We start from the raw sequence: 9,943 nt of genomic DNA, 5'->3' as shown, positions 1-9,943 counted from the left end.
TATCCTAGGCCTCTCATATATTGCGGGGTAGACACACGATGTAACCTATGCCAACATAAGAGCACAGGAACGCAAGGGAAACCGGCGGCTTGTGCCGGCGTCCAGGGCGACCAGGTGCGGTATTGTAGCGGTGTCAGGGGGAGGAGTGCCCATAGTCAGGCCCCGGGATGTAGCCATATCGGTGAACCTCGTTAACAAATCTCGGTGTCGTGCTCCTGTGATTGCTTGGTCCTCGGATGATCGACGATGGCCTCGGATTTATTCTAACAAGTGGTATCATGAGCAAAGTTACAAGGAAGTTGTGGATTGTTGATCTAGAGGAAACTAGTTGATTGCCCGTGCGTTGCCATGGGACACCATACCCTACCAACAAGTTAAACGTTGCTCGTCCTTCTCCGCATTGTTTTATCTCAAATCACTCCTTTGCCCTAGCTTCTATGCCAGTCACTCTACTTCACTCCAGAAAGCTCGAATATGACATGATATGTTAGCGTTTACGATGCGTGTCATTTGCTTTTTGTATGGATTCGTAACGCTCATGTGTAGGTGTGTTTCTCTGAAAATTCATATTTTTGGATTAACCAGACCATTCAAATGAATGCTTCATGTATTTTCCAAACCTGAATTTATTGTGACAACTCGTCAAAGGGAGTGAAGCAAAAGAATACCCAGTTGGGAACACGAAAACTCAAAGAGGGACATAGTCATTCTAAAATCTGATAACGATATAGGAACTGAACATAATTTGGTCCATCTATGCTTGCCCACTAAACATAATTTGAACCACAAAGAGACATGTAAAAAAAAACTTAGTGCATATTGGTTGCTAGATTATACAACCCACAATGAAGTTTTCTGACCATGTATTGAGCGCGAAGGTCTTTCCCTTCAGAATTTAAATTTGTTCACAAAGTCCTATGTCTTACTCCCACTCAACTCCCTTCCCAGCAATCACAATGTCCATTTCCCCACACCCAAGTAACACTTGAAATACAAGACAAAGTATGATGACGAACTTTCTCATGCTTGGCTACTTCTCTGCCTGGTCCTCATCAGTGCGCTTGCAATAGCTTCTTTTTTATTTCCGCATTTATTCCAAGTCCAATGAATAGTTGCCGAGCTCTTGTTGTTTCCTACAAGAAATGGTAACATGTGAAGGGTAGACATTAAATCAAGGAGGACATGTGACAATCCCAACATCGCTGCAACTCACACTCATTACTGTCGACAATTGTGGAATCGAATTTGTTTCAGGCTTCACATAAACTAATGCCTCGGCAGGGGTGAAGGGATAGGGAAAATTTTAAAGTTAACAAAACATAACTCAGGAAGAAAAATCACAATCACCCTATGAATCTGGTTTTGAATTCGCCTTATTAGCGCTATCACTTTGTCATTCCTGTTTATGGAGCTCAAAAAGTTTTAAGACCAGGGATACTCCGCTCCCTTGGAAGCTTATGAATTCATCATCATGCTATATTATTGTTCCCTAAAAAGAATAAGGAATAAAGTAGCAATAAAGGCTAAGCTTAGATTCATAGCTCCACCTTTACCCAGAAACATCTCAAGTATGTGTATATACTAAAACTACATGCCATCATATGTGGTACTATACAGAAAATTTAAGTCCTAATAACCTTCAGTCTCAAGTAGTGTGAGCTAGCAACTCTGTCTTTCCCTCTCTCTAGTTCTAAATATGAACAACGGAGTAACAAAAGGCATGTGATTACTTATTCTCCTCATCTTTACATGGTTCAGAATTTATACACATGATGTATTGTTCTCTATTATGCTAGTTCCCCAGCTAGCTACAGAATGTAGCTTCTCCTCAGCCACTATTACTCATTTTATTTCTGATGGTAAGTCACATATATAGCCTTGTGGATAGAAACATAGGGACGCCAGCATGCAACATAGCCATTGTTTAAAAAAATTGTATGCATGCACACAATGTCTATGCAATAAACAAAATTGAGATTCTGTAGCTGCTTGAGCATATATATACTTAATCGCGTGTATAGATCCGGTTATACTACAAGTCCTATGTTTAGCGCCTCTTGTAGTATAAACCTACTATGTGCAAGCGGGATATGTCTAGCGGAATTCAAATGGATAACACAAAGTTTAGGGAGAGAAATACCTCTCTGTAAAAGCAAACAGAACTAACTGGATATATGCAGTTTTTGCATAACAAAAACTGAATGACACTGAACTCTGACATGCTAACACATTTTGTTTACAAGGACACAACAATGAGATTAGAAATTAGTTAACACATAATCCATTCTAAAGCTAGCTGAGCAGAGCAGAACTAATGGATATGTAGTTCTTCCAATTTCTGGCAAATATTTCTAACCAAGATACTTGTCCTTCTCGAAACTTTGCATGCTGAAAAATTCGGACTGCCTTGCCAATAAAGCTTGTGGAGATACCATGGGAGGCTTACAGGTGATTAAACTTGTTTGTGAAAGATTTACATGCTAATTAATCTCATAGCACTGTCATTGCCCTAAATACCTAATATCACATGTAAATCCTCAGCCAATAATTAGCTCAAGAATTAGCAAAAAGAAAACGTAGTGTAGCAACCCACACGAACCAGAATCTGACCTTTTCAAAACACTATTGGAACCTTCTCCAGAGAAACCCAAGCGATGCCTATAAGTATCAATTGGTCGTTCACTTCAGAATATGAAAATGGCATGGACTGCAAAAACAATAGCAGTATGGAAAATTTTCTGGCTCAACTGGTGTGCATGAAAAGAATCATTATCTTGGCATTATACAAACATTAAGATTCAAATGGAGCATAAAACATAAATAATGTAAACAAATCAGTTACGTGGTCACTTGTTTTATTCATAAAAAATAAAAACCATCTATTAGGTTAGAGCGACATGTGAACTCAGTCTGAAGCCCACTTACAATGATAAGCGACGAACAATCATCAATCTCATTTGCCTGAAATTTTCATTTGACCGCAAACCATTGCATATGACAAAATAAATCAGAGAAACAAGTTAGTAAAACTAATTACGCATATGAAGGCATTAAAATTTGAGGAAACAATGTCATACGTTGACATAATGCTCTTCGAATCCTCCCTGATGGCTGGGGAAATTTTGCCACCAAGATTTAACCCTCAGAGGTTGCAGTCATTGCACACATGAACACGTGTTAGTAATTGCATACTGCAGGTCTGCAGCCGGCGACAGAACATAAGATTTTGCTAGAGAGAGCTTCTCACAAATGGTGAAGGTGATGTTGTTGAGAGCACGTCACGCCCGGAGTAGTAGCTCGCACATGCCTTGTCGTCGGGTCTGTCATACAACATGTTGCCAACACTGCGGAAGGATTTCTTGATCTTCAGCAGTGTCCGCCCTGAAAACATGCAGACTTACAGTTGATTAGTATAATCAGCAGCAACAAAAGAATATCGCACCATGATAAATCGGATTAACCAAGGCACTTCTGTGTTGTTTTAGTGGTCATCTCCTTCACAAACACTTAACACTGGGCAGTGAGGCAACTACAGAACCACATGCGCGGAGCATGAACGGAACTACAGAATCACATGCGCCGAGCATGAACCCCACAGTGATTCTGGCAACCATGGTCGGGGCGGCATGGCTGGGTTGTGTCGGGCCAAAGTCGGTGCGCTTGGCGGAGCAGGGGCGTTGGGCTTGCCACCGTGGCCCATGATTCGACGAGTCAAATCCCCTCACCGTACCGCTGCAGTTGTGGCACAATTCAATCCTTGCCGCGTTCGTGTCTAGTTCCCTGGAGTCGCCACTGCGTCTCCATGGTATCTCTCCATGCCTCCAAAGACGTCTTTCCGGCCAAAGAGCACAGGTAACCGGCAGCACGGCTCCTCCCATGACTACGGCCACATAATCCGGCAACCACGTTGTGTTGCTGCTTCGAGATCAATTGTGTCTAGGAGACAAACCTAGGCGGCGCCTGTTGACGAAGACGCGGGGAAACATCCAGTGAATATGAAGGCGTCACGCTTGAAACGAGGAGTTCTCCGTGGAGGCGACGCGGAAAAGGAGATGCGAGGATTGCGACCAGGGTTGGGAATTTTTTAGATCAACTGCTGCGCGGTCTGCTGCCCTGCGCCCCCGACGCCGTTGCCGCACCCTCCTGGGAGACCGCGCGACTGGGCCGTCCCCGAGGCGCCCGCGTCCAGGGAAGGCTGCCGCCGACGATGACCTCAAGAAGCTTCTACTCGGTCCCGGTGGTCCCCGGCGACCTCGACAACCAAGGTGTCTGCCCTGCACGGCGCCTTTAGTGGGGCAGGGAGATCCATCCATGCATGGGCGCGAGCGAGATCCTGCTGCGCGTGAAGTTGCTGGAGGCGGCGTGTGTGGAAAGGAGGTTGCGGCGTGGGGCATGGGTGGAGAGAACGAAGTAGGGATCGTGGTAAAGAGGTTGGTAGAAGCGAAGAGATAGGTATCATGAGAAAAAAATAGATGTGAGAATAGAAGCATGCGAAGAGGAGGGCGTGGGTGCGAGGATGTATCGATAGGGAGGTCGAACCATCACGACGTTCGATTCTCCTTTAATAGTAGAGATATCGAGTCTGAGATTGCAGCAGCGGCGTGGTTCTCGACCAGATTGGAATAGAAGCAAGGCGGAAGCAGGTGGCAGCGTGTGTGCGATTGATCGGGCGAGCGTACATATGGTGTGCTTTTCAGCGAAATTCCCGACCAGGCCGAATTGAGCAGGCGACGTGTTGTCGTGTTGCAGATTGGTCGGTCTTGATGAGATCGGGGAGTTGATCGAACATGGACACAGAGGGCCCAATCCCAGGGGCGTACAGGGTGGCAGCAGATGTAGTGGTGGCCCGAAGAAAATCTTATACGACCTGGGTCGTACGCCTCCCGTCGTGAGACCAACTCCAGGGGCTGACAGCTGGCAGTTCGAATCTCAAATCAGCAAGAGCGATATTCTCTGATTCCCCTTTCTTCTCCAGCAGTCTTCGTGCTCCCAGCGACATGGCTTCAGAAATTTTTGCAGCTAGCCTCGACACAGGGCGCCGCTGATTCAACCTGCTATGCCCACGTCTGTGCTGGTCCTAGATAGGAGTAGGGCGCGCCATTGCGCTGAGCTCTGGCTGGAGGTAAATTAGCGAGAGGGCGCAGGCCGCGGCTGCTGTAAATTAGCAAGACGGCGCAGGCTGCGGCTCCCTAAACTCGCCGCTGCCGTAAATTGGCGAGAGGGCGCAGGCCGTGGTTGCACAATGGATATAACATCGTCGCTGCTGCTCCTCGCCTTGTTCATACCATCCACCGGCACCATGGGGATTGGTCGCATCAATCTGCAAGTTTGGGAAGGAGCTGCTGCCGGAGTAGCCAGGAGGCTCTCTTGCCGTCTTCAGAGACGAGAAGGAGAGGGAATTAAAGGGATCATGAAGCGCAGGTGGTTCTACGAAACAGCAACCACGAGAATCGCGGCGGCGCTGGAGAAAGAAAAGGGAATCGAGCATAGGTTGCTTTGAGATTCGAATTGCCACGTGCCGGTCGCTGGACGTGGTCTCACGACGAGGGCGTACGACGCGGGTCGTATAAGATTTTCTTCCGTGGTGGCCAGGCGCGCGTGTGGCAGACCAAATCTGGCGTGTGCGCGCGCTAAAAAGGCCATGCCGTGGTAGATGCGTGTGTTGCACGAGGCAACGTCGCGTTGGAAGTCCTCGAGTTGCATTGGTGACTGCTTGGAGCTGAGTCATGCAAGAGCACACGGAAGATTGCAACGTGCTGATGCGAGGCAAGTTGAGATTTGTTTTGAGAAATAAAAGAGGGAGACTGAGTCATCAAGGGTATGCATCCACCGGAATTAGAATGAGGCGTTGACAAGACAATTGCTAGCATCGAGGAGTTGAGCCAAGGGAGCAGATCACGTGAAGGCCTAGTTTTTGGTGGATTGCTACTAGTGCACGCAGGCAAGACCACGCTGTGTTTGCTAGTGTACTTCGGCGTCGCGGGATAGCTCGGGTATTTTTCATACAGGTCAGTCGTACAAAGAACTATGGCACCAACAGATACCTGGTTTGAGGTGGAGAAGTTCACGGGACTGAAAACCTTGGGTTATGGAAGACATGGTGAAAGATTTGTTGGCACAACAGGAATGCTTGAAGGCGTCGCGCGAAGTCAATTCAGCTAAGATCGAATTATCATGTGATGGATGGAAATTCGCGGAAGACGATTTGGGAGCCTCGAACTTGTCATACAGTCGAACGAGTTCGGCTGGGTCAGACTAGGCAGTATGACGGATCGACGCAAGTCGGTTGGTACAAAAGACGGTGGTGGAATCGGCGACGACGACATAGGTGAGTGACGCTGATGGTGACCGACTTCTGGGCGTGAAAATACGCGGCACGGGCCTGAGTGCTTGTGTGGCTTCAACAAGACTATGGCGTGGGGTTGATTCAAGATGGTGCACATGAGAGCTTGGAGTCGACGGGGCGCGAGGGTGGACTGATCATCTACCATGGAGTCATGTTGAAGGTGGAGCTGGATTGAGGGGCTATGGTGTAAGGATCCAGAGAATCGAAGCCTATTCAGCGGGAAAAAAGCGAGAGACACGTAATTTGGACTGGAGCCCAGTGGTCTGATGGAAGCGTGAAACTCATCACCGGTCGACGATGATCGGTGGTACTCTGCAGTGGGGGTTGAGTGGTGTGGGTTTGCAACCCTTGAGACTTGACCGGGACAGCGGAGGCTCGGCGGGTAATAGCGACGAGGCGTGTGATGCACGGGGGCATGGAGACGGACCAGGGCTCTGGTGGTCATACACGTGGTGAGACAACTGCAAATTTGACTCAGGATGACTACAAGCAATGATGAAATTCCTTCAAGTTTCGGACAGGCGGTCAAGAAAGGAGCGGTGATGTTGACTTCAGATAACTCTTATGTATGACATCCAATATGTGAGTTGTTCACTTTCATGCAGGTCAGTGATCAGTGTGTGATGGTGTTGGACGGATACTCTGGAAGTTGGGAGCATACACTAGAGTAAAGAGGAACTTAATTTTGCTCGAGTGTTGACTGTGGTCAAGAAAAAGAGGGACTACAAGTTACAAGTGGAGTCACATAAAGTCTTTGGAGTAGCAGCGGTACTCATGGGATAAGCTCAAGTCCAATGTACATGAAAGTTTGACACATGGACAAATTCAAGGTGGTGAAGAATATTTGCCAACGTGGAGTTTGTTGGAGTTGTGTCGAATATAGTGTACAAGATAGGTTACAGTTGGACTCTGAGTTGTATTGTGTTTAGATATGATATAAAGTCCTGTCCTAATAGGACACTTGTATCCTAGGCCTCTCATATATAGCGGAGGTAGACACACGATGTAACCTATGCCAACATAATAGCACAAGAACGCAGGGGAAGCCGGCGGCTTGTCCCGGCGTCCGGGGCCACCGCGTGCGGTATTGTAGCGATGTCATGGGAAAGAGCGCCCATAGTCAGGCCCTGGGGATGTAGCCATATCGATGAGCCTCGTTAACAAATCTCGATGTCATGCTCGTGTGATTGCTTGGTCCTCGAAATATCGACGATGGCCTCGAATTTATTCTAACATTTCCAACATCATCAGTTTCCCCAGAAGAACTTCTGAACAAGTAACGGAGTGTGAAATGCCCACTGAAACCTTTCTATTCATTGAAATAAGGAGCATCCAGTCGGAGCAGAGTGTAGATACAGGAATTGGAAAGAAAAGTAAATTCCATTCCATGTGCTGCCTCCTCTTTCTCGCTCAACATCCTACGGACATCTCGCCTTAATTTGGACCGCAGACTAGTAGAGTGAAATGTGATATGGAAACCGGCAATCCAACCCTGTTCCCTAAATGCCCGTCTCTTGTTTTTTTCTAAGATCATAACACTTAAAATAATTATAGAAAATAGCATAATTCATGCATAAATAACATGCAAATATCTTTGATACAACAAGTTCAAATGTAAATATTACATAGAGATAACCGAATGTTCAACAAATTTTTTGAATTCATCAATTCCAAATTAAGCGGTATTACTCAGAACTGACAAAAGTCTTCCCACACATACTGCCTTTGAGATTCATCCAACAATATATGTACGTGAATAACCTGCCTTGGGTCCTGTAGTACATCTCGACAATGCGTGCAGTCTATACAACGTGTAGAGCAACATTGAGTGAATGGATGGATCAAGCAAAAATTTACACTCTCCATGGTTGATTTTTTTTTTGAACCGGGCTTTACCCCTTTCCATTGCAAAGAGCGGAAATACAACCAGTTCAAGCGAGAGAGTCAGGAGGAGGGAAAGAGGTATAGCGAGTTCTAGCACTACCAGGAAACCCACCATACTCGTTCGTCGTCGAAATGAGTATCATGGGGCGAAAACCTGAGTAGCACGACAAAACCTGAGTATCTCCATGGTTGATGATGGTCATAGTGTCTCCACTCTTGCACAGCACACACAACTTCATGACAGAATTGCAAATTCTGCACCATCGATGCGATATCGACTTTACATTGCTTTTTTTTAGATATTGACTTCACATTGTGTTGATGTATGATGTGCATGTCGTAAGGCGTGAAATTCTTTCATGCATGAAACGAACCATGCACGCGCTGCCAAAAGATTGGGCCCCTTGAATTCCTGCCTACAAAGTCCGCACAGCCAACCACGTGTCACACATTAACTCATCCTCCTTTATCCAGTCCCCCGTCATCGTACTTAGTCTAGAAAACAACATGAAGTTCAAAAAAAAAGCTCAATAACATTTCACGAAACACCTACCCGCAGTGGTGTCCGCCATGGATGTTATCGACCGGGGAGGGTGGGGGGATGGTACCTGGCCGCGAATGCTTCCTGGGTCGACGGTGCCGTTGTCCAAGGAGGGCAGACGCATTGGTGGGGCTACGAACGTCCTACGATGTTTGGGTGGCGGCCGAAGGGGTACAACGGCGGTCGCGGATGAGGAGGGTGCAGATACAAAGAAATGGGGGAGAAAGGAGCGGAGTGGAAGAAAAGGGACCGATAAGGCGATTTCAGTGGGCCGGGGGTGTCAGAGTCCTACGTGGCGGTGGTCCGGACTCCTGCAACACCCAGTTCCCCTCTGGTGTGCGGAAAAACGGACGTGGACCGAGGGGTATCGTGTTGGATGATAAAATATGTCTGGATAGCTCGGTACATATGAGATCGAGTTGGCTTGAGGGTGAGTGTTAGAGATGCCTTAATCAAAGTACAGAGCCATCTGCCTGGCACATATCTTAGAGACAACCATCTCCTACTCCCCGCCGCCTCGAAATTTTATCATCTTAGTTGCCGATGACAACGTCCGTCGTAGATCACAACTAGGACGCGTCCGATGCCACCAAAGGTCTCCATCCCAACGGAGAACCCCGCCTCCGTCATAGACCCCGGCCGGGACGCGATCGAGTCGGCCGACGAGCTCTCCGGCCTAGAGGAGGAGAACCCTTGCTTCATGGTAGGGGCGGGCCCAGTTCAATTCAAGGGTATTCAGTTGAATACCCATTATTTTTGCCAAGAAACCATGTATATATGATGTATATCATGTGTATGTATGGGGGAAACCGGAAAAAATACAGGAAAACAGGCTAGCTGACGATTTCAACCCAAAAACGAAGATTAGCCCACACTCCGACATGTCCCGAGTGGCCGAAATCGCTGCAGCACGCATGGCCTGACGCACGAGCCACAAATCCATCGATTGGATAGCGCACAAGAAACCGACGCCTCCCATCCCCAATTCTGTTCGCACTCGAAGCAGCAGGGCTTGGCGGCTGGGCTGATCGTCATCGCCTGATCGCACGCACGGAAGGCGGCACAGGCAGGCGGGCTGCGCGACCCAGGCATCCGAGGGCAGCCATTCGTTGGCCCTTCTTGGCTCGATCCATCTTTAATCCATCTCTGCAGTCGACAGCAGTGGGCATTGC

At 47.5% G+C, this 9,943-nt stretch overlaps 1 long non-coding RNA gene across 1 annotated transcript; it reads right to left on the bottom strand.

The window, feature by feature from the left end:
* Nucleotides 1–796: 796 nt before the first annotated feature.
* LOC109740155 (uncharacterized) lies at nt 797–4,454 on the bottom strand. The gene is made up of 4 exons (XR_012183584.1): nt 3,950–4,454; nt 3,078–3,381; nt 2,926–2,961; nt 797–2,658 (listed from the first exon to the last, which is right to left on the bottom strand). It is a non-coding gene; the product is annotated as an uncharacterized lncRNA (long non-coding RNA).
* Nucleotides 4,455–9,943: the final 5,489 nt, after the last annotated feature.

This window comes from Aegilops tauschii, chromosome 5, assembly GCF_002575655.3.
Source record: "Aegilops tauschii subsp. strangulata cultivar AL8/78 chromosome 5, Aet v6.0, whole genome shotgun sequence".
Classification (NCBI taxonomy): Eukaryota; Viridiplantae; Streptophyta; class Magnoliopsida; order Poales; family Poaceae; genus Aegilops; species Aegilops tauschii.
This window is presented reverse-complemented; position numbering and strand designations above follow the sequence as displayed.